Source organism: Marmota monax, unplaced genomic scaffold (genome assembly GCF_021218885.2).
Source record: "Marmota monax isolate L192 unplaced genomic scaffold, Marmota_monax_Labrador192_F-V1.1 WCK01_AAM20220418_F8-fsc00198, whole genome shotgun sequence".
Lineage (NCBI taxonomy): Eukaryota > Metazoa > Chordata > Mammalia > Rodentia > Sciuridae > Marmota > Marmota monax.
In genome coordinates this window covers 2841030-2867235 of record NW_026693558.1, presented here as the reverse complement: position 1 = coordinate 2867235, position 26206 = coordinate 2841030, and the positions used below count along the sequence as shown (strand labels likewise).

Sequence of the window (26206 nt, the reverse complement as noted above, 5' to 3'; positions counted from 1 at the left end):
CCCTTCCCTCTCTCCCACTTGTGTTTCAGTGAGTAACTTCTCATGACTTCAGTTGCCATGAACTGTCTGTTCCAGTGTAGAAGTTCTACATAACCATAGAATTTCTGAGATAATTCATCAATCGTTTCAAATTGAAACTTATAATCAAGTATGGTTCAAGTGATATTAAACCACATTTAGAATGCTTAGCCCTGATTCCCGTGGGGTAAGTCCTGAAGAAATCCAGTATGGATGACTGAACCTTCAGCACAATTTCACTCTTAAGTTATTAGACTGTAATTTATGGCAACATCTGTTTCTGATACCATATCATTTCCTTAAACTGTGTGTTTTCCTTCTGTCAGTATCAAGTTCATTCAAATTTTATTATGGCATTGGAGAATAATGTATAATTAGTAACAATTGTTTTAAAGTCAGAAACCACCTATAGTCTAATTTGCATAATAAAAGGGAGGGTTATCAGCTGCACACCATGCTGCTATATTTTGATAGGCTAGTGAGGAATTTAGTTGGTGAGCAAAGTAAAGCATTTCATGTGGAATTAAAAAGAACTTTACATTTAAGTAATAATTTTTAAGAATTAATACCTTTTATTTAGGTGGGTATGTATCACTAATTTATCTGAAATTGTATTTATATTCGGTATTTTCCCTTAAATGTTGACTTTCCAAAATATTATTAAAATATGTTCTTAAAAGTAGTATGCTCCAATATGCATGATAAGATAGATGAGCTTTAAGTGATATTTATAGGTTAATTTTTAAACGTAATTTTACATGGAGCTTCAATACCTGACTGTGTTAATGAAATTATCATTGTGGAAATTTTACAACGTATTTCCCTTAAGGAACTTGTCTTTTTACTATCTTCAGATGATTTATTAATCAAAAAGTCATCTTTTTGATTATACCATTGATTATATTTTACAAAGGAAAAGTAAATGGAATTGGGGTCAAACCCACTGAATTGCCACTGGGACTACTGAACAAGGTCTGATAATGTGAAAATCTGATAGAGTAAACTGATTGAGTAAAACCTGTGCCAGGTGTGATGGTGAACACCTGTAATCCCCACAACTCTGGAGGCTGAGGCAGGAATATCTCAAATTCTCAGTCAGCGACTTAGTGAGTCTTAATGAAACAAAATAAAACACAAAAACAGTTGGGGATGTGGCTTGGTGGTTAAGCGCCCATGTGTTCAATCTCTGGTACAAACAAAACAAAACACTTGTAAATTGTGTAAGCGAAATTATTGATATTCCTAAGAAAACTCTATGTTGATTTCCATTTCTTTTCCTTCCTTCTTCTTTGATGAAAGTGTTAAGGTTGAAGACAGTTGCATTTTTGCTGTGTCCAGTAGAGACTTTCCTGCCACACTGATATTGGTAGTAAAGATGGAATGTCATCAAGGGGCTGAGGTTGTGGCTCAGTGTAGAGCACTCACCTAGCACATGTGAGGCCCTGGGTCCCATCCTTGGCACCACATAAAAATAAATGAATAAAATAAAGGTTTTGTGTTCAACTACAACTAAAAAATAAATATTTTTAAATTTTTTTAAAAAAGGATGGAATGTCATCTAGTGAACAGATGTCAGCTAATAGCATCATCATTGCCTTAGATTGGCAGCCACATCCCTTTGAGAAACAATCTCTGAAGCCTTAACTTTGAAGGTTGCAGCTGATGACATTGGCAAGGAGGAAGACATTTCCTGCTAGAGCCTCTGATTCCTCCAAACGTGGCTTCCTACACTCAAGAACAAGATGGGGATCACTTTCACACAGACCACAGTGCTTTTAGGGATCTGTGACCCAACTGATATGAAAAAGTAGAAAGGACTGATTAATTCAGCTATTTTTGTCCTTCAAGGTCAGGGCTCTGATCTAGTTGGTATGTTATAGCTAATATACATAAAGGTTTATACAAAACTTAGATTTTTCTTGATCTTACTGTGAACCTATCAGTATAAACTGAACATTGTATCTGTGTTCTTACATGAAAAGCCAAGTAATGTAAAGAGAACTTGGGAAAATGAGATAATGGAGTTTCAGATATTCTATTTGTGTAAAATTAACTTGTGTTCATTCCTCTCAAATCCTCTTTCATGCTGTTTTTTTCCTCCCCTTTAATACTGTACATAACCAGAATATTATTTAGATTTTGGGGTTGCAGGAATTTTTAATGTAGGGTCTTTTAAGGACTTAACAGCACATGTCTGGAATGTCTACTTCTGTTAGCCATAGCTCTAGAACTATGGCTATGAGCTTTTGAGGCTTTAAGAATGACCTTCATCTATTCCTATGCATTCTCCCATGCTGTCCCTAATGGGTACTTCAGCCCCAGAACCTATGAAATGCTGAGTGTATGTTCTTGGTTCTTCTTTCTGGCTTGCATTCATAGTTGGGTATCACAGCCTAGTTAATTTTCTGGCATTCGCTCTCAACAATGAGGTTGTTTGGTGCCCTGAGCTTTCTAATAGGAGACAGGGGGCAAGGAAGTGTATTAAAAACTTTTCCAGTGAAGGAAGGTGGAAGCAGTGAAGAAAAAAAAAATGATTTGGACACACAGAACAACATGGTGGAAGGACGTGACCTAGAAAACTGCTTTAGTCCTGGCATTTTGAAAGCAGAGGAGAAGGCAAGTTACCAGTGATAAAAAATACAATCCTTAAGACATCCCCCCAGTGACCCAGTTCTTCCAGCCATGCCCCACCTGGCTACAGTTACCACCCAGTAACCCATTAAGATTTTTAATCCATCAAATGGATTAATCCACTGATTAGGTCATGGCTGTCATAATCTAATCTTCTCATTTCCTGTATTAATACTTGAGCTTTTGGAGGGAAATCTAAATAATATACAAGAACTGATTATAGTAATCAATGAGAACTGTTTAGAGATTGTAGCTAATTCTCATGCCAAAGGCTAATGATCCTGGATATCGCAAATGCAATTTATTTGATTTTTACACTAGACACTGTTAACATATACTCAATCTAGTTTCCATCTTTCATGGCTGATTGCTCCAAACTTAAATATTTATGGCAGTTTGTATGAGACCCTATTTATTCTTTCAAATTCTTCATTACTGAAACAATTAGGTAAAGAGTACTGAAGAAACCTGCATAAGATCAAATGTGTAATTCTGTTATTACCTAAAATTTACTGCAGGGATGAATTCCAGTATTTATACTTAAAAGGAATATTTCATTCATAAATTTTATTATAAATGTAAAATGTTGGTGATTTATTTTAAATATACTTGGATTGCTTGTCTTGGAAGATAGGAAGGATAGAGAAGAAAGGAAGTAGAAAAGGAAAACCAGTATGTGAGTGATAACCTCTGTTTTGGACTATCTGTTACAAATATAATTGTATCACCTCTTAATTTATATGTTGAAGCCCTAACACCCAGTTTGCCTTTGTTTTAAAACAGAATCTTTAAAGAGGAATTAAGCTAAATAAGATTATAAGGGTAGTTCCCTAATGATGGGACTGGAGTCCTTAAAATAAATCTGAGTGTGGCGGTACATGCCTATAGTCCCAGCTATTTGGGAGGCTAAGGCAAAAGGATTGCTTGAGCCCAGGAGTTGGAGTTCCGCCTGGGCAAAATATGAAGACTCAGTCTGTGGAGTGTGGGAAGGATGGGGGACATCAGAGATCCATCTGTGTATGTGTACAGAAAGGGCCATGTGAGTCATGGAAGGATATAGCAAGAGGGTACCATCTGCAAACTCAGGGGAATTGTCTCACCAGAAACCAAACCTTTTGGCACCTTGACTTTGGACTTGTGGGCTTCAAAATTATGAGAAAATAAATATGGCTTTTTAGCCATCTAGTGTGTGGTATTTTGTTATGATAGTATAAATAGACTAATAAAATTGGTTATAATAAGCACAGGACTATCTCCTTTCTTGGTGTCACTCCATTCTAGTTCTGATTCATCTGATTCTCAGAATTTCTATCCAAGTTATAAGTGGAGTCGGGAAAAAGAAAGGCTTACGTTTCAGAGCCGATATGGCATTTATTAGTGTTTCACTCAAGAGATCAAGGTATCATCTGGTCAGTTTGAAAGAATAAAAATGAATTCATCTAGTCTTTTGAGTACATTGCCAAGTGTTTCCTTAAAGTCAGTTATTTTTTTACATGTAAAACTTGGGATCAGCTGGGCGTGGTGTTGCATGCCTGCAATCCTAGCAGCTCCGGAGGCTGGCGCAGGAGAATGGAGAGTTCAAAGCCAACCGCAGCAAAAGTAAGACGCTAAGCAACTTAGTGAGACCCTGTCACTAAAGAAAATACAAAATAGGGCTGGAGATGTGGCTCAGTGGTTGAGTGCCCCTGAATTCAGTCCCTGTACCCACTGTCACTCACCAAAAACAACAACAACAACAACAACTTGGGATCATATTGGGCTGTGAAAGCACAGCATACTGTACAGAAGTATTTTCACCCCTTGGAAAAAAAATATTATTTTAAAAACCTCTCTGATATTCAACTTAAAGATAAGTGAGTCATCACTTTAATGAATTCACAGTGTCCCTTTCCATTTCAGAAAGGCTAATATAAAAACTACTTCTTTAATGTGTGTTTGAGCCTTAGTTCTTGTATCAGCAGTACCAGACACCATGCTACTTACTACATAGGAATTCAATAAATTTATATTCAATAAATTAAATTCAATAATTCAACACAGGAGTGTAATTAAATGCTATGTCTATGTTTTTTCAATAAATACAATATTTTCAATTACTGTTATATTTAACAGACCTAAATCAAATTACTTTTGAAAAAAATCTTTAATTGTAAGGTATGATTATGTATCTAATTATTTTTAAGCTTCTTCAACCCTAACAGCCACTCTTATTTTTATAACACAGTTTTCATTTTCAATTTAGATGTTTTCGAGTATGACCATGTAGTATGGTCTTGCTTTATACAATAGGAATAATCTATTTTTCTGTTACAGTTTATTTTTAGAGGAGTTCTATCTTTAGTAGGCTCCTGTTTAACATACTCCTCAGAAAAACACGCTTTTCTAAAGTAATAAGTGGATTTAAAAAGTTAAAATTTAAATTTAAGAAATGAAATTTCTTTTACATTAAATTTTAGTGTCTATTATATGATTCATTTTGCTGAAATCACAGTCATTTAAAATAATCCATGGGGACATGCTGCTCTTATGATTAGCAGATTATGTTTTATAGAAGAATCATATACAAGACATATTTACAAAATACAATGTGTTGTAATACTGGTAATAATTTTAGGGACAGAGGCAATATGTGCTGCTAGTGTGCCTTCTCTTCATCAGAGCTACTATCCATTCAAATTCTGATCCTGGAAAGGCAGAATGAAGAGAGGTTTGAGGTCTCAGCCTTCGAGTAGCTAAGTCACTGAGCAGTGTAGGAAGGTACCCTTTGCCCTTTTCTGCTGTATTTGTGACCTTACAAGTTTAAGAGAGCTGTTGTAGGGAAATAATTTGTATATCATCAGTAGTTATCAGAAAGAGAAGCAGGTTTATCAAATCTGAAACTATGTATTGACATGTGCTATTGTCCCCATCCATGTGGGGAGCTTCCATGAGCAGAGACACGTGGAGAAGGCAGTTCCTCTGTGTGCACATTGGAGCATCTGTTACTCCTTGGCCTCCCTGTGGAGTAAAGGTTGGGTATCCCTGAATTTTTTATTCATCTGTGCCCTCTCGTAGCAGAATGGCAGAGGATCAGACCATTCTCAGGCCCCTTTTATAAGATCCCATTCATGAGGTCACAACCCCCATGACCTACTCATCTCCCAATGCCCCATCTCTTTAATACCAGCACTTTGGGACTTTGAATTTTGGAGAGACACAGACATTCAGACCTCACCAGGCACTTACCATTGACTGATAATCTCTTTCCTCTTCTATTGTGCAAGCTTCTTGAAATTGGGTGTGGGCTACATTGTTTATCTCATCCTCAGAGCTTACTATAATAAACAGTGATGGATAATTATTTGTTGAATGAATGAATGAATGAATGAATGATTGTTCTTCATAAACCCATAAGAGAAGAAATTCTTATAAGCAAAAAAAGAAATTCCAAATAGAAAGCAGTTTCCTTGGCAGTGACAGGCCATTGTTCTTGAATATACAGCTTACCTTAGTGAGACATTATCTCTGACATCAACCCAGAATAGTCATCATCACTCCTAAGTAGTTGAAAAGGTTTATGTGAGTATGTGTAGACTGGTGACTGGGAGGAGACCACTGAGTGAAGAATGAGCTGGGACCAGGAGCTTGCATATACAGTAGGTGTATGGGCCCAGAACAAGAGCCAACTTTTGCCAACTTATCTACTTGACAAAGAAGTGTAGGATGGGGTTCTTCCTTTGGGACAATTTAATGCATTGAAAAAGCTAGTTGTGGCCTACATAGTGACTCTGTGTCCACAATTTAATATTATGGGGACACTGGAGGTTTTTGCCCTGAAGGACACAGTATATTAGGAAGACAGTGAGCCAGTGGCCTGTGGCTTCCTGCATTATGGCCAGCTTTCTCTGCCAGTACACCATCAGGTGACTAGAGAGAAAGGAAAAGTGAGAAACATAGAGTTAATACTAGCAACCACTGTACTCATTTTACTGTGCTTATTTTGGGAAGTGGTTGTTGTCAAAACAATTTGTATATGTCCTTGAACATGATACTTCTTCAGTTGCTATTGTGATTGTCAAAGGGGTTTATTCATACTCCTTTGAAAATGAAGAAATGGACTCTCAAGCTCAAATTGGGTTTTGTGTTTCTGAAAACCTGTTATCATCATGCATGGGGCATAAATATATTAATTGAACTATGAAAATTCTTCCCATCTCAATCTCTAACTCAGGTTTCGAATGACTATAGTGGCAAGGGAAATGAGAATAATTTTCCACAAAGACATGTCTTTCCTATAGTTTTCTTCTTATTTTTTATATTATGGTTATGGATAAAACAATTCACATTCAGGAAATGTTAGAATTCAGAGACTGATACTTGCTTTCCAAAGAGGCAAGCATTGCAAGCCCCAGATGACCATTGTCATGTGTGTTTGCTATGATGTGACACTGTACATTTTTAACAACAAATCTGGAACTGTTATATTAAAATTTTATATTTAATATTGGAATACAATCCTTCTTTTTAAAGAAAAGACTTGCAGTATGACATTATGCAGGATGCTGGCCAAATCAAATGCAGCCATATGATGTGACTGGCTTTTGGTCACCATTTTGCAATTTCTGATTGAATTCTAATGGTCCTCCTCCTCCACATTTTGGGGCCCCACCCACATAATGACCAATGCACATGTTCCCCACCAACCCCTGTTTTAGTCACATGCTTTGTAGAGGGACCTCTTGTCACTTAGGTTTTCTCTATTCCTTTTCCCTGAAGCATTCAAGCAAGGTGTACATCACCAGGCAGGTTTTTCCAGAAAACTCTGACTTTCTATGGTGAGAGTTTCTTTTCCAAATTCTCAGCTGGATCTGGAGAGGACAAATGGAGGTCCTGCCTCCTGTGTCTACTTACTTGAGCTGTTCTTGAAGTGAGGTCTGCATATTATTTCAGCTCTCAGGCCTTTTAGTAGCTCTTCTCTTCCTCACCCTGACCTCTTGTCCCCTGCTTTGATTCCTGTGCTTGGATCACAGACACTTAACTATCTGTATTAGGCGGAAGCAGGACCTGATCCTTACAAGATGAAAGTTCACATATGGCCAGGGGCCCTAGATGCCAGACACTAGATGCCAGACACTCCTTCTGTATAAACAGACTTTATACACTTCCTTGGTGAACGAGAACCCTGATTATGGACTTCTTTGATATGTGATGGGGAGGCTTATATTTATATTATTATCCAGGATGATAGAATTTTGGAGAGTAACAATTTTTGATAATAATATTGATGTCATCTGGAGTCAAAGCAGAGAGATGTATGCTTCTAGGTCTTGTTTCCAAAATGAAGCTAGACTATCTTTTCCAAGGGCTTCACTGATATTATAGCATGGACTTTTGCAGATGCAAGGGAAGAGATGCATGTGTCTTTCCCCTAAGGTAGTTCTGGAGCCTGTTAGTGTAAGTACTGCTTTCAGGGATTGGAAATGCATGTTGGCAACTGTAAATCTGAGACTCACATTCTAGTAGAGAGGATAAAGCAGGAAAAAAAAAGTAGTCCCATAAATGCATTGATTTCTCTCCTGTGTCCCATTTTCTATGACAACACAAAAAATAAGTCTTAAAACTGTACATAAAGCCTTGCTTGCCATATACTACTATTATTCCTGATTCATTAAAGACTTTTGTGGCTATAATCAAACTTGTTTAAAGCTCACGTGCTCATGGGCTAGAAAAACGCTTTAGAAGAAATGTGAACAATCAAAGTACAATTGCCAGCATGTTATTATTGGTATTTTTCAGCATAATGCAGTTTCTGTTCCAGTCTACTCCCCTTTCTGAGCATTTTATGTCTGTAGGCATATGCAAATTTAAATCCCTAATAGAGTTCTTATTATGTCAGTACTTGGGCTATATTTACTTGCCAGAATATTCATAATATTAGGTGCCTTGTGAAAAACATCTTATTTTTGTGACTGAGGTTGTACTGGGGAGATGATAGCCTGAACCAGAAACAACCACTGCTACTTAACATTTGTGGAGGGATATAATCTTATTTTTTATTTTTGTTAATAGAGGAGGGCATATTTTGTAAACTATGAATAAAGTTCTTTCTCTTTCATTAATATCTTATTGTTTTAATGTTGGTTAGTGTTGATGTTGAACAGTATAAGTAAGGAATGAAATAATACTTCACAAGCCTTATATTTACACCAACCCAAACATCAGACAACATGAATGGGATTCCAAACCGCTCTCTTGCCCACCCTTATCACAGAGTATCGGACCTTATCCTGTCATATTCTGCCCCATTGCACTTCATTTTCCATTTTCTCTCTAGGGACACACACCCACACCCACACACATGCAAGCACGTGCACACACACACACAGGACAGATTGCTATCAAAGCAATTCCAAGATAAAATCTCTAAAAGATCAATTGTTCAAGAGGAAATTGGCTCTTGATCCCCTGCACTCAATTAGGGATCCTATTTTATTTCACTTTAAAACCCTTCAACACTATTGGAACAGAAGCTAACTTGTAAAGTTCTGAAGGTCACAACAAGTCTGTTAAATGGAAAGAATAATATGTATTCAAGAACAAAATCCAAAGAAGAAAAGATATGATGGAATGTTTTGTAATTTTAAATAAGTATTGAATATGTGAATAATCTGAGGGACCTGATGAAAAGATAATTAGATTTAATGTCTGTTTAAAGTTACATAGAAGAAAATGCAAGGAACACATTAAAAGATTCATATTTCTTACAGTTTTGTTACATTTCAGGGACAAATTTTTTGCACAATGGATTTTTACATAGTCAACAAAAAATGGAAAATAAAAAATGAACTTTTTTTGGTATCTAAGGATATACCTTTTTGTCTTTAGAGAGGTTGAATATTGAAAACTATAACTCTTGTATTAAATTGAGAGGTTTAAGTCTTTTGTATACAAAAAATAAGAGGCTGGGGTTGTGTCTCAGTGGTAGAATGCTTATCTAGCATGTGTGAGGAACTGGGTTCAACTCTCAGCACCACATAAAAACAAAATAAAGGTCCAATAATTAAAATATATTTTTAAAAAAGATGCTTATATATATTTATCATGCATATGTTTTTTTGTCTGTAGGTAAAATTAACAGATCCAGTGTAACTCTTTTTCTTGTTAATTAGAAATTTACATGTTTGTCAGGAGTTAGTATGGAAAATTCAATTTTATTTATGCTAATATTATTGTACAGCTTTTGGTCACAAAGTTATATTATTCCAATATGTATGTGTGTACACATGATGTGTATATGTGTACATCATAAGCATAAATGTTTTAAAGACATCCTTAGTGAGCATCATTACTTAAAACCTGTGAGTGGCAAAAGATTTGGATATTATTTTAGGAACATATGATTAGCTCTTAAAGAATAATTTTATAATATAATTGGAAATATGCCAGTAGGAGCTTTATTGAAATCAGTACTTCAATGGGATAAAAAAAGATAATCAAAACAGAAAATAATTTTCATCTGTTCAACAAAGAATCTAGATGTTCACATTGTTATTTTATCCCCCCTTTAGACTGGATATTAAGAAAGAGAAAAGGATAACATGGTTTTATATGCAATGGAACCATTTTAAAATTACTTTTGAGAAAACTGGAAAACAAGTATCTTATGGAGCTCTCTGAATGTAAACCTGTGGCATTATTGTACACATGCAAAATGTAGTTTATTTTTAAAACTCTCATTTATTGTGGAAGAATATTTGGTTTTCTGTTTGGGCACTTTGGCACACATATTGGTCCACCAGTGTATTTCACATGAGGTCCCAAGAATTCACTCCTGAGTGTAGCATCTGTGGCTCAGGAAAGTCTTAGAGGCACTGATGAGTTTGGGAAGGACATATCTGACATCACCATTTCAATCAGATGTGTTTCCATTTCCTTCTCTCTTCCCTACAGAACTGTTAGGATTGATGACTTTTTTCTTAGTCCTTTATAGTTCCATTTATATTATCAGTTTCCATTGCCTCTCAGAATTACAGGTTCTCTCCAAGACTTTGTACATAACACTGAGGGGTTTCTGCTTTTACCATTTCTCATGTCTTTGCGCCCTTCCATTGCTGGCTTAGGAATAATGACATTTCATTTCACATTCAGTTCACAGTGATTTTATTCCTGGTCCTTGACGCTTACGTTGGTAGGTGGCCTTCATTCAGAAAGATGTACAAGAGGAGGAAAAGCAATGGTTTGACTTGAAGTGGCTGCTCTGAAACTCCTGAGCTTGTAGGTAAAGCCTGAGGATTTGTGCAGCCCACGCAGCAGCTTGCTAGACCCGTTCCTTTGGCTGCCTTTTTGTGACTCCCTATTATCTTCCAGGTAACTTTTAAATATTTCAGTGTGAGAAAATAAAAGGGGAAAAGGTGAACTAGTGAAGCAAAGGTAAAATTCTTCCCTTCAAAGCTTCACAAGAAAAGTTGAAATGGCCTTTTGAAGTAAACCATCTCACCTTTGAACAATGGCTCAAATGTCATTGGAATGCTTCTCCTTGTCACAGGGAAGTTTTGAGGGGGTTGGGGGAACAGTGATTGTCCACAGAGGTAGCAGAGTGTAGTGGTTTGGATTCTGGTATCAAGTCCTGGCTTTGTCCCTTAGCTGTGTGACCTTAGACAAGTGTATCACTTCTCTCAGATATAAAATAAACATAGTAATTGCACCAGGATTATAGCATTATTGTGGGTATTAAATAAATACTCTTAAAATAGTAAACATTACACTCTACATATCCCCAACACAGGCATGAACAAAATGTCAGAAATAAAGCAGATATTCAAGGAGACTTCTAGCATGTCAAATTTTCAAGTTCCAAATAGTATCTTTCCAAAACAATCTATGAATTCTAAGAAGGTGCTCAATGTTTCTTGATTAAATATTTAAATAAAGTTTATTATAGCTAGTATATTTACTTTTAGATAGGTCAGATTTATGAGGCAGTAAAGTTGTAATGTTGTGTGGTGTACACAATTTATAGTGCATCTGGGCCCCTTGTATAATCAACACGTATCGTGCTTTACGCCCATTTTATAGGACTGGGAATATAATGATGATATTTTAAATTATTATAGAGGCCTAACACTGTCCTGTCTTCGCCTTTATAGCGTATTGTTGATCATATCTGTGATTTATTAGAAAAACGAATCCTTGTTCAGGAACACAACATTCAATTACAAAATTACTCCTCGGGGAAAACACAAGCTGTTTTATGGTGTGATTTTCAGAAATGCATTGTAGTATAAAGCAAAAATTACCTACATCAATTCTGTTTCCTATTATTTATTTCAAACCCACCTCTGCCTTCAACCTTTACCTCCTCTGCTCTAATAGTTTAGAATTTAGTAAATAAGTCAGCATTTCCTTGTCCTTACATAGCTGTCCACTCATCCCTGGATTTTTTTGTTTTTGTTTTTGTTGTTGCCTTTGTCTGAACTTTCTCTCATTTCATTACATTTAATGTATCAATTCCCAGCATCAGCAAAGTTAGATTGCTTTATAAGGCTGTATGAATATCCTCTAACAGCTTTAAAGTAAATCCTGGTCTTCCTGCTCTGAAGTATAAAATCTATGCTTGAAAGTCCTCTTTACTACACAGACATGAGTTGCTCTCATCTCTATATCATATCTCCATTTTCTCATTTCATTACATAAAGGACATGGGGATAGAAAGGGCATATGTAAGAGTTCCAAAAATGATTAAAGGTTTGAAAAGTAATTCTTAAGAGAAAATGTCAAATGGTTTTGGAGTGTTGCCCAGCCGTTTCCCTGCACCCACATTCATCCAGTACCCATCCAGTTCTCCTTACCCATCTGGAAGCTCAGCTCCACTCCCGTTCCTGGAACCAGGCCAGCCCACTTTGAAAACTAAATGAGCCCTGCATCCATTTCTTACCTAACAGATCCAAGCTCAATGTGTTTCCTAGTCCCATTAATGGGGCGTTTTTTTTTTTTAATTCTTTCTGCTCATTTTTTTTACCTTCTACCTGTCTCCTATTTTTCTCTAAATTTGATCCCTTCCTTAAATTCACTGACACAAAGGTAAGCATTTTCCTGGATTTTATTGTTCATTTTTTTGGGATCCCTGTTTTCTGCTCTCACTCTTCCTTTCATACAAAATATCTATCTGTTTATAGTGTCTACTTCACTTAATGTTTGAAATGTCTTCCTAGTACCTGTGGTCTTTTGTTTTTATTTATTTATTTATTTTTTTTTTTGAGAGCGCTGTTCAACCTGCAACTGTCACCTCTGATGAAAGATTTCAGTCTCATCCTAGTGAGTTATGTATATGTAGTTATGGGATCCAGATAACCAGAGATGCCAAAAATCACAACCGGACTCAGATGACTTAAATTTGCTTATTAAGAAGGAGAGACAATGAGTTTTCCAATAATCAGTAGATTTTAACTTACAATAAAATGAAAGATTGGAAATATTCTTACAGAATTTGGATCACTAGTTTGAGGAAGAGACTACAAATTGAGGCTTTGCAACCATCATAGTTATCCTACCATATTATTACCCCTTGCTCCATGGTTAAAAATTTCTGTTGCCTGCCAGAACTGCCAAATTATATTCATATTCCTTATCGGAATCTTCAAGACTCTCTAGTCTGTATTTATTTCTTTACATTCCCACAGACTTCATTCATCTACTCATATCCCGTGATCTAACCAAACTAGTCATCCACTGTATTTCCAAATTCCTCATAATAGCTGCCTTGGTGCTTTTGTTCATTCCATTGCCTGTAGTTAAATTTATGCCCTCATGCCTATCAGAATACTATCTAGCTTTTGAGACAGATTTCAAACACTGCATTGTCCATGATTCATTTCCTCTTCTCTCCAATGAGATGTGATCTCTTCCTCCTCTGAATTCACAGAGTAATTTGTTTTGGCATCTCTTAGTGAATCTATTCATGAATTCTGTCTTGGAGTATTGGTACACAATAAAACCCAGTCAAATTAATTAGAGGGGCTCAAAACATTCTTAAATGCTTAAAATTTGCCATACATATTATTGGAAAGCTAATAAAATAAGTTTTTTTTTTCCAGTTCTGGGGATTGAACCCCAGGCATCATGATTGCTGGACAAGTGAACCACTGAACTACATTCCCACCCCCAATCAAATAATTGTCAGTTAGTCTGTGTAGCTGGCTGGCCCGTGATTCCCAAGGAGGAGCTTACTGCTAACACCAACCCATTCAGGTCTTGGCTAGAGTTGGATCCTCCTGGTCACGGTCCATAAAGTTTTAAAAATCATTGGGGATGATTCTGTGTCCTTTCGTTGACTGAAAATTGGAAGACAATCCTGGTAGTTTCAGGAATCTCCTTTTTGATGAATAACCTTTTTTTGGCCCAATCCAGAGAACTCTGACTGGGCAAAGCTTTCTCAGTTCCTAAACTGAGTTGCCTAAAATCTTCCACTGGTCTTCCTGTCCTCAATTACTCAGTCATCCAGAGAGAAGAACTTTAATTCTAGCCACATTCTTCTCCCACTAGTTTGAGGAAGGATTCTAAGCAGAACATAGGACTCACTTGTCAATTGTTAAACATCGTTATTTGTTCTTACTGCCAAGTGAGCTGTATATAGCACTTTCTATACATACTTTATAGTCTTCGGCATAACGGGGGATTGTCTCTGTCATCCATTGGTGAGTTGTTCAATGCAGTGATAATGCGTCATTTTCAATACTTTTCTCTTTTTCGTGTTTTACTTTAATGAAGCTGAGGCTGACTTTTATGGACTAAAGAGGTCAAATTTGGTAGATTTGCTTTGTAAGAAATATAGAAAAAAGTAGAGCTGTCAAAGAAACTTCACATCACGGTTCATTTGCTGGTGTGGCAAAAACCCCAATAGATTTGAGCAACTCATATAACTGAGTTCATCATCTTTAAAATGATGATATTAATCCATATTGCCCCAAACTAGTTTTCACTCAACAAATATCTATTGAGGACCTATCATTCCACATGCTTGGTTTTAGGAAAACCATAGACATACTCATAGCATTTTCATCCTGAAACAGGATTCTAATTTTGTGCTGTGTGTGTGTGTGTGTGTGTGTGTATGTGTGGAGAGGGAAAGGGGTACTGAGGATTAAACCCAGGAGCTCACTACCTCTGAGCTACATCCCCAGCCATTTTTAAATTTTTACTTTGAGACAGGGTCTCACCAAGTTGCCCAGTCTGCCCTCAAACTTTTGATCCTCCTGCCTCAGCCTCTTCAGTGGCTGGAAGTACGGATGTGCACCACCATACCCAGCTCTTTTATGCTTTAACTATGAAAGTACATAGTTTACATGAACATTATAAAATCCCTCTGCATCCTAAAGATTAGAAAAATTCTTGGAGTTTTCAGAAATGATCAGTATAGGAACACATATTCTTTTAATCCCTTTCAGTAAGCCCCAAAGAAAACTAAAGCCAGGACTGCTCTATAAGTGTAACTGGAATAGGCAATGCTTTACCATGTGTGTCAAACGCCGGGCACTTTTCTCATAATTTTTCTCAAATATCTGCCTTGCCTACCTGCCTGATTAGCTCACACTGCATTATCAGAAATACATTTGCATGAGTGAGTGTGTGCATGTGTGTTTTTTAAGCCACTGCAACTCTAGAGTTTTCTTTGAAATTGCAAATACTCTTCAGGGGATAAAACACATCCAATTATTATCAGTTATGAATATAATTAGTTTCTCTGATGCTTTCCTTCATGGCACCTAGCTGAGATCACTGGGCAGCCAGCTAGTAATGTGCATGGCTAAACACCATGCCTGCATGGAAAAAAGCTAATATCATTTTTTAAAAAAAATTTTAAATGTACCATCATCTTTTTTACTGTGCCCCCCCCCCTTCTTGCCCTACCAGTAATTCCAGCTTTTCATTTTATCTTTGATATTTGACACACAGCAATGGGGCTGGGAGAATTTTTCTGTGGCTTTTCACCTCCAACTAAGGGTCTGTGAAGAGCATATAAGTTCAAGGCATTATTAAATAGGTATTCTAGTATTAAATATGACATTTAAAAAACACTTGCTGTCTCTCTGTGTGTGTGTGTGTGTGTATAATGTATATAAAAAAGTATTAGTTCCTATACTTTCTGCTTACACGTCGGGGTAGGGATAGGATTCTTCTTTTGTCACTCCATCCCTCTGAATATGAACAATCTACCTTGAGATATTGTAAGTAAAGTGGCACGCTTGCTCCCCATGGCATCTCGACACTTAACTAATTGTGCCTATAAAGTGATGCTCCGAGGGCTCACTTAAGAGGAGAAGAGGGTTCAGGTGCCTCTTAGGATGCAAAATGATGAATTCTGGATGCACATTTCCAACAGATGGACACAGCCCGAAGAAGGCAGCCACGGAAGGCAGCAGGTGGAGAAGGCAGCAGGAAAGCAAAGCCACTTGCAGGAGCACTTGACATTAATTACACCTGTTGGAATTCTGCTCAGCCTTTTGTTTTCAAATGTGTTCTCACTATAATCACTGTGTGGAGAGCGGGAAAAGAAAAGCAGCTGAGGATTGTAAACAGGAAATGGAGCACTTGTACTGTAACAGCAAGTGAAAGGGGGTGAACTGGGGGATTCTTTGGCTTAATTTCTTCAATTAAGCACATGTCCAAAATTAGGAGCCAGAGGCACTATAACCTAGAGTGGCCCATATGATTCCATCTTGGGATTGAGCAAGGCAATTTAAAAACCGAATGAAACTGTAAAATCTGGAGTATGCATTTAGTTCATTACAATTATACATGCTGATAGGTATCTGAAGAGATTAAATATATACATTTTCTGTTTTTGTGTCATCTGAACACAGTTTAAAAACACTGTCCTGGGCCCTTTGATGATTTTTTTTTTTAATACTTAAGATTCTTTGCTTATTTGTGCCTATAGCATTCTACCCTAACTTTTCCTAACCTGTGTCCTTATTAACTACTGCTGCCTGCATCTTCTGCTACATTATGGCTCACATCGAAGATCTATTTATAACTATAACAAACTAGGAGCATTGCTGTGATTGCCAGGGTGTTGTTCTCTGTTCATGCCCTTTCTGTCTTAAGTGACCTTGTCCTCAATGTAAATTTCTGCTCATCATTTGATGTCAGCTCAGAATTTTCAGTAAACCAGTGATCTTTCCAGGCAGACCTAAACTTTCATCCTCCCACCAGTCAGAGGACCTTTCACATCTATCTGTTAGAATGTCTCACACCTTGGCCAGTGCCCTGCCTCTACTTGACCCTGGACCTTGAACTCCTGAGGAGAGTGCCATTTCTACACTGCTGTAAGTTTCTTCTTGCCTCCCTGCTCATAGTCTCCTACTTAATCGTTTCTAAATAAATATGACTTGAAAAAAAAAATTGAAGTCCCTCACCTGGACGCATAAACTTCACCAGTGCAAACCAGTGTTTTGGTCTCAGTACCTTCTGAAAAAATAAAATATGGCTTTCAAATGAGTCAGTTGTCTTCATGTTCCCGCTCACTTTGTGAATTACCATGACTACTACTGCATTAACAAATGATAACATCCCCCGCTTCTCCTTTGCCTGAAATGTTTTTCTGTAGTGAGAATTTTGCACATGATAGTATCACATGATGTGAAATAACACATATATTTTCATAAGGAGGATGAAGCTAAAAAGGGAGATTTATAGAAATGAACGAAAAAGGGAATGGAAAAAATAGGATTATATAGAAATGGGTGTGAGTAAACAATGAATCCAGGTGCAAATAAACAGAATCCTAACTAATAGTACGTGATGGTTTTTCCTCAACCAGAGGCTGACAAACATTTATGCAGACATAAATGATGGTGTTGATGCACCAGCTCAATAATGTCAAAGTCAGCATCTGTGTAGTCATTTGGGTTTTCCCTTATGGCTTCAAGATGCCTGCCACAGCTCTGAATGGTATGCACATATTTGAAAAGAACAGAGGAGAGTTACTCGGAGAACTTTAACCTGTTCACCAGGAAAATGAAAACTTTGCCAGAATCCACTCTCCATGTAGCTGCCAGTATCTAGATAGGCTGATTAACATCAAATGGCCTCTTCTAGTGGGGAGAGGATAAAGAGAGAGGGATGGTGCTTTCCTGGTCTCTGTAATGCAGGGAGATAGAGGAAGAGGGATTTGGAATAGGCTTTCTGCTACACAGCCAGCAGTGTCGGCCAGGGGAAAAGATAGGTAGATGAAGTGAATTGATGGATGGAAGTAAAGTGAAAGAAGACATTCACTTATAGAAGGATATATGAGAAAAATGAATAATTCTATTATAGGATTAAATAATGGTTATTCATATAAATGTGTAAAAGAGCTATGTATTGTACATAATATCAAAAACAATGTAAAATGATAAGAAAGCAAATATGTACAACATTAATATCATTCTTCTCATTAGAAACACATATAGAACAGCTTTCTAAAAGTACATATGTTCAGGTATAAAAGAATAAACATAGACTGGAAGCTATCCAGTAAATATTACCTGGAAGTCACTTTCTTTGGGAAAAAAGGGGTTAAGGGGCTGGGGAGAAGAATAAAAAATATCTTTGAATTTATTTGTGGAGTTTCACTTTTATCACAGCCAAATATGTGGCTGGATCATATACAGAAGTTTGCTGTACATTCTATTTTTGGGATATTTTTAGGAAAAAAGAGAAGAAAACAAGGGTTTAAATTTAGTAGTATCATTGAAAATAAATTCAAAGGAACATAAAATGAAAACACAGATGGGATACAATTGCTACAAAAGCCTGTGGTACAGAGACATAATATACCATGGGAAACAATGCCAGATGAGGAAGAAGACCCAGTTTCAGACTTACTGAACTTAGAACTAATTTTGAGCCTCATTTCTGCTTTCACAAACTGATAATATTGTGTTATTTATTTTTTTCTCTGTTGAGCTTTTAAGAATATTGGTCATTTTGTAAAAAGATATGGTTTTAAAAATCTTTGCTCCTTGACTAATATGCAGTGGTAATGGTGTGTTTTATAATTTATCAATTGTATTCATTCCATTTATATTTATTGAAAACCTGTTTTATGCCAGAACTGTTTTAACATTAGAAATAGGGTTTAAATGAAGCTGAGGTTTTTGTTTCCGTGAAGGGGACATTCTAGTTGAGGGGAGATAGATAATATGTACATACGTGGTATTAGTGGCGATCAACTCATAAAGTGGAATGTTTTGGGACTGGAGAGTGCTCAGGACCAGGTAACAGCAGAGCTACAGTTATGTTAAATAAGGTTTTTCTAACAAGGCACCATTTAGAATAGAAAATATACCAAAGTAAAATGTGTTTCCTGGATAACATTTTTAGAAATAGTTTTTACTATTTATATATCATGTAAAACACATAATATATATTAGTACAGCCATCATAACATCCCTATATTTTAATATGGGTTATATGAGCGCTTTTTCTCTTTCTTATTGTGCACACTGCTTTTCTTTGAAGCACTCTTGTCCCATCAAGATTGACACATCTTTTGCTTTCTTATCAATCTCTGTGTCAGTTTTGATGGAGACTTGTTGTATGATTCCTACACATTCAGTGTTCTAGGCTGACATTCCCAGAAGAACTATAGCCTAAGTACCAGTTTAGGAAGATGGTTGTGCCCTCACTTCTGTGCTAAGCAGCTGTGGATAGAGAGTGTTGGCATAATGTAGGGAGGCTTGGGGGATTTTCTTATCAGTTGTTTCCTGCCTCCTGCATGAGTGAAATCTAATGAGCACCAGACAGGCTGTATATCTATTTTCCATTTGAAAGTTTAGCTTTTGCATTTAAGGATTAATATGGTTTGAAAATTGATATATTCCTAAAAAGGCTTTAAAACTGTTTTTTTTTTTTAAGTCTTAAAAGTTAATTTTATTCGGGACGAGTCTGAACAACTAAGATATATTATTATCCAAATTTGACCCACATGAATTTTTAGTATGTCTTTGATTTTAGGTCATCACAGAACTCAAGGAGTTCTTGTGACAAATAACATAGCAGAAGGTTAATTGCAAAATGTAAAGGTCTTAATTTACTGTGAAAACTGGTGATAGGAACTCTGGTTTAGCATCTGAGTAACTGAAAATACGGCCACTTAATTCAGCATCTGAAATGTGGTTAGATTGGATGATTGAAAGGGAAAGAAAATATATAATTGAACTGTGGATCCTCATTGGATGTTGTAGAAAGAGCTTAGGAGATTAAAGAGCATGGTGTTAGCACGGAGTGAGTTCCCCCTGGCCTCAGTAATGTTGGTGCAGATTTGCCCCTACCTAGAAAATATCCATCGATGTTAAAACCCACAAACATTCTCATAAGCTTTTAGTATTTATTGTAGCATTTAGCCCTGCATTAATTACTCTTTGACTTCTAGGTAGAGATGCCGAGCCTTCCCTGCTCTGGAGATCAGATGATTGTCGAATTTGGCCTGTTCTAAGTAGACACAAAGTTGTTTTGAGGTCTACGTAGATGATCAAATACAGCGCTTAGTTAGAATAGTACCTGGTATCAAATAAACTAAATTAATTTTTTAATCAAATAAATTAAAGAGCAATGTATTTTGTAACTTTTATATTTACTGTCAGATTAATTTTGTTCCCCTGATATCAAAACAAATGCTGTTTGTATAACATAACCTTTAAATACTTGATCCAGTAGAGTGGCAGCTTCATTTCTGAGCAGGCTTCTTGGTGCTTTGGTACAGGCAGCACTGAGGAATAGAAACTGGTTTTTTTTTTTTTTTTTCCCCAAATGTGTCACTCCTGATGGGAATAAGGGAAGTCCAACTTCACCAATAGAATTTATTTGTTATTTCTGTCTCAGCACGCAGATAGCTTGACTCACCATACTCTTGAAAGCCAATAGTTTATTGTCCTCAGTTAGAAATAGCAAGTTAAATAAAACTTTTTAAAAAGAATGAAAGATGGGCTTCAATTTGGAGATATGAAGCAAACTTGGGAAAGGGAAGAAATGGGAGAAGCTGAAAGTACAGAAGGCCAGGCATGAGCCTTGTAGAGTCTATATCTTACTTATTTGTGTTTGGCTGGCCCTGATCTGCCTCTGTGGTGAGGAAACAGTGTTCAGTTACCAATGGATGATTTAAGTTGAAGTTGAAAAGTTGATACATTTGAGGGTGAAAATCAAAGCTCATCACTATAGCAAACTTTCTGGGTTCCTATCTATTCAGAACCACACATTCCAAGTTCCCATCTATAGAATATTATTTATTGTTTCTCTTTATTGATAAATCTAGTTCATGTGTTTGATTTAGGGTCAGAAACAATTGGAAGAAGTGATAAAGAATAGAACTTGCCTCAGATAATTCAATGTTGCAATACATTCATGCTCTGAAAAAAACAAAGAAAAACTATTTAAAATGGAGAGTTCCCTAAACAAAAATACAAACAAACAAACAAAGTTGTTTTATGGAGGATTTTTCTAATAACCATGTTAGGAAGAAAAAAAAATCCTTTAGGGTTTTTTGAATTATGGCTAAAAGACATGAAACTTTTTGATTTTAGGAAAAAAGAAAGAAAAATGAAAGTAAAAGTACTTTCATATAAATGATGAAAATGAATCTGTAATACCTATTCATTCATCTATAGAGAATGTTATTAGATCAGAAGGAGAAGGTTCTAATAAAGAAAGGAATTGAATAGGTAGGTTATGAAGCATTACGGAATGCACAAAAAAATGGTTTGCATCTTCTACAGCTGCCTGAAGTGTGTGCCATTATGTCTTCCCAAATTAGTAAAATTGTAATGCTTCTAGGAAGGACATGTTCCCTTAAAGTTGAGAAAAAGTCAAGAAATAAGGTCTTTTTTGGATGAAACTTTGAAGTAAGGACAGCAGCAGGCTTTATTGGTTCCTGCTGTGTTCCAACAATCCTCCTCCCCCGCCTTTAGATTAAAACTATGCATGTTTAAGGAGAAATGACTATGTTCTTTAAAAAAAGTGCATGTTTCTTCTGAGCATTCTTTTTCTTGTGATTTTGATAGAGGTCATAATGTTTTCAACAAAAGCTTTCGTGTTTGTATGTATGAGTAAAACCCAATGTCAAATTGTAAGCCTCCTGTGGAGACACACTTGTTTCAGAGACTCCTTCTAGTGTGGTCAAAAGACTGGCCATAATTGTGTTTTTAAGAATAAGTTTTGCTGGGCAAGGTGGTGCACCCTTGTAATCCCAGCGGCATGGGAAGCTGAGGCAGGAGGATCGCAAGTTCAAAGCTAGCTTCAGCAAAAGCTAGGTACTAAGCAAAACCGTGAGACCCTGTCTCCAAATAAAAAAAAAAAATAGGCTCAGTTTTCAAGTTCCCCTGAGTTCAATCCCCTAGTACCCAATTCCTCTGCAAATAAAGGAAAAAAAAAATAAAGGAATGAGTTCTTACCAGGAGAAGATCAATTAACAGTTCAACTGAGTTCACCTGTGTCAGTGGGAACCTTCAAAGGGAATTGATACTATGGCAGACATTGTCATCCAAGTCCTAATAAAACTCAGGGAAACTCGGAGAAGACTGTGCATCTCTTACTAACATTTTGTCTTGCTCCACAGAAAGTGTGCCCTGCAGAAGGTAAGATAAAGCACATGTCCTGCTTAAATAATGATATGTTAGCATTCTTGACTTCTGTAGTTACCCATTGTTACATAATTAATTTTCTGGGCCTGAATCCATTTATTTCCTTGTTTTGATGTATGTTTGGTTACTAAGAGAAAGGAAGAGGAAAAGTTTTGAAAAGGAAGGAGAGGATCAAATGATTAACTTGTCTTGCCACCAACTCATTTCTAGTAATAGGGAAAACATTGAACTACTCCTTAACTAGTTTTTCTATAAGTGTACACAGCTAAAATAAAACAACCCATACTAGTAGGAGGTAACAAATGGTGAATAAACTGAATTTTTAAGAACCAATACACTTTTCAAGGGTGTAGAAATGCTCAGGGAATCCATTACATAATTTATGTTTCCTATTTTTTTTTCACCTGGATATGATAAAAAGTAGAGGATTTTTCAGATGGATAAGAAACTGCACAGGTGAATCATATCAAACTAAAAGATATTCTCATATACATAGAGAACTTTCTGAAGCACTATAATATATAGTTTTTAAAAAATATATTTTGCAGAGAGAACTATTAAAAACTAAACATCTATTAGAGTTCTGTGGAAAAACAGAACTACCTTAGATTGTTTGAACATGTATAAAAAATGACATAATAACAGACTCTCATTTCCCACAGTTCTGAAGTCTGGGAAGTTCAGGTTTAAGGTGCCAGCAGGTCAGGTGTCTGGTTTGTTCTTACTGCCCTTTCACATGGCTAAAGAAAAGAACTCTATACAGCCCTTAATGAGGGAACTAATCCCATTTACCAGGGCTCCACCATCATAACCTAATTAGCTCCCAAGACCTCACTTCCTAATATCATCATAATAGGGATTATATTTTAAGATATGAATTTTTTTTGGTGACATATCATGAATTGAACTCGAGGCCACTCAACCACTGAGCCACAAATCCAGGCCTATTTTGTATTTTATTTAGAGACAGGGTCTCACTGAGTTGCTTAGTATCTTGCTTTTGCTGAGGCTGGCTTTGAACTCATGATCCTCCTGTCTCAGCCTCCCAAGACACTGAGATTACAGGAATGCACCACTATACCTGGCCAAGATATGAAATTTAGGGCATGCAGACATTCATACCATAGTAAAAACCAATAGTATGGATAAATTCAGACAACATTTTATTATGAGGGCTGTCAGACTGGAGACCCAGGAGAGCCATTATTTCGGTTCCTGTCAGAATATTTTCTGCTAGAGAACTCCCTCTTGATCTGAGTGGCTAGTCGTTTTTTTTTTTTTTTTTTTTTTTTTTTTGTTGTTGTTGTTGTTCTATTTATGGCTTCAACTGATTGGACAAGGCCCACCCACCTCATGAAGAACAACCTACTTTACTGAGCATTTGCCCATTTGACTGTAAATCTCTCCCAAATACACCCTCCAAGTTGCCACATGAAATTGACCATGGATATTATATATTACAAAATGACCAAGGATATACTATTTTCATATATTTTTGATATGCAGATGCATTGGAGGCAAATGTGTTCTTACAAGAAGAATGAATTAAAAATTAAAGTTTAAAATACTGTGAGTCCTTCTCCCACATCAAAATATTGTCCTAACTAACTAGTACATTTTTCTCTGAGGATTTTGAGGAAGACATAGACGATAGTAAGGTCAATCATGCTATTCACTGTCCTCTATTTACCATCTTCGTCTCACTTTCTCTACTTTAGAGCAATTAAAAAAAGAATATGGACCTGGGATACTAATATTCCACTCATAAATGTAATTGACATTAAATTAATATTGACTTTAAATCAGTATATTCAACTATGTTAGTGATTTAAAAATGGAAAAGAAATAAAACTTTCAGGCATGTGGGGACCGAATACATAAGGGTCACATTTTAATCAAAAGATTTCTTTATGGAGAGGAAGGATATAACTCAGTAGTAGAGTTGGGAGATATATCTCGTTTAGGAAAAAATGTGTTAACTAACAAGTATGTTAATTTCCTTGCTAATTAATGACCTGTGTCTCACCAGAGCTCTTTCTCTAGCAGTTAATTGAATGAGCACCAGAGACCCTTTCTTCTACAGTCCTGGTCATGTTGGCACTTCAAAGCAGTCAGAGCAGGAAGACCAGGGTCGTGCAAGTATTTTTCCTTAATTCAGAATGTTCATCTTTGCATAGGAAACAATTGGATCACTCATGTTTCTCTGTCAAACATTGGATTCATTTGTCCTCCTTTTACCGTAACTCCCATGAATGAAAGCGTGTATCTATATTTCAATTTATTTGAACAGAGTGCCGAATTGCACAAATTTAGAATATGTTGTAAGGAACTTTTGAGGAGTGTAACTCCCGTCGTCTTGAAGAGGAATACCTCACACTCGATGAACATGATGGGCAAATGAAAAATTTGTGTATTAGGTTAAAACATTAAAATTCTGCTTTTGCCTAATGCCTATTTTTTCTTTCTGGAAACCACCTTTCCTTTTATGTAGATTTCTAGTATACGTTTTAAAATTTCTCTATGAAAATGTTTTGTTTGTTCTTTTTAGATATACATGACGGTAGAGTGTATTTTGACATATTATACACACATGAAGTATGACTTATTCTAATTAGGACCCCATTCTTGTGGTTTTACATGATGTGGAGTTTCACTAATTGTTTATTCATATATGAGCATAGGAATGTTATGACTGATTCCTTCTACTGTCTTTCTTGTTCCTCTCCCTCTTCCCTTTCCTTTGTTTCCTTTGTCTAAACCAATGGGTTTCTAATATTCCCCTCCCTAACCTCCCTTGTTTTCTGTTAGTATCCAGAAATCAAAGAGAACACTTGGCCTTTGTTTCTTTTGGGACTGGCTTATTTCACTTAGCACAATAGCCTCCAGTTCCATCCATTTACTGGCAAATGCCATAATTTCATTTTTTGTTATGGCTAAGTAGTATTTCATTGTGTATATATACCACGTAGTCTTTACCCTTCATCTGTTGAAGGACATCTAGGTTGGTTCCACAACTTAGTTACTGTGAATTGAGCTGCTGTAAACATTGATGTGGCTGCATTACTGTAGTATGTTGATTTTAAGTCCTTTGAGTATAAACTGAGGAATGGGATAACTGGGTCAAGTGGTTGTTTAATTCCAGGATTTTTAAGAAATCTCCATACTCCTTTTCAGAGTGCACCAATTTGCAGTCACACCAGCAATGTATGAGTGAGCAATTTCCCCCACATCCATGCCAACATTATTGTTACTTGTATTCTTGATAATTGCCATTCTGACTGGAGTGAGACGGTATCTCAGTGTAGTGTTAATTTGCATTTCACTAATTGCTAGAGATGGTTCTTGCAAATACTTTTTCATATATTTTTTGACCATTCATATTTCTTCTTCTGTGAAATGCCTGTGAGCCTACAGTATAGGAAAAAGCCTTTGCTACCTGAATATCATATAGAGCATTAATCTTCAGGCTATATAAAGAACTTAAAAAACATAACATCAAACCAAACCAAACCAAACAAATAACCCAATCCATAAATGGGCAAAGGATCTAGTATAGTATTATCTTAAAATTTTGACGTTAGAAATTATGTTTTTTTTGTTGTTGTTGTTCTTATTAGATGCTTACCAAATAAGATCTTGAATTTACTTGTTTGTAGCAATCAGACTCTTAGTTTTCTCAACTTACATACAGACCAGTGCAGTGAAGAGAACCTGAAACCTGCTGAACTCAGAAGAATTTCTCTTTCAAAGGCAGTTAAAGTATAATTTAAACTTATTTCTAGTATGTGTACCACTCTCCCTCTTAAATGATGAGCCCATAAAGGCATGGGAATTTGCAATTTTAAGTCACACTATAGCTGCAATGAAACTTATTACTTTAGGGCAGAATATAAATATAGTATAGTGTGCTAACAATTATTAATGTGATATCAATGTCAGTTCATACATCAAAATAATGAATA

At 36.3% G+C, this 26206-nt stretch overlaps 1 protein-coding gene across 3 annotated transcripts in view; it reads left to right on the top strand.

Moving 5' to 3' along the window:
* The window catches only part of Nkain2 (sodium/potassium transporting ATPase interacting 2), a 979120-nt gene that overhangs the window by 154114 nt on the left and 798800 nt on the right, over positions 1–26206 (top strand). The gene's annotated exons all lie outside the window — the stretch shown is intronic.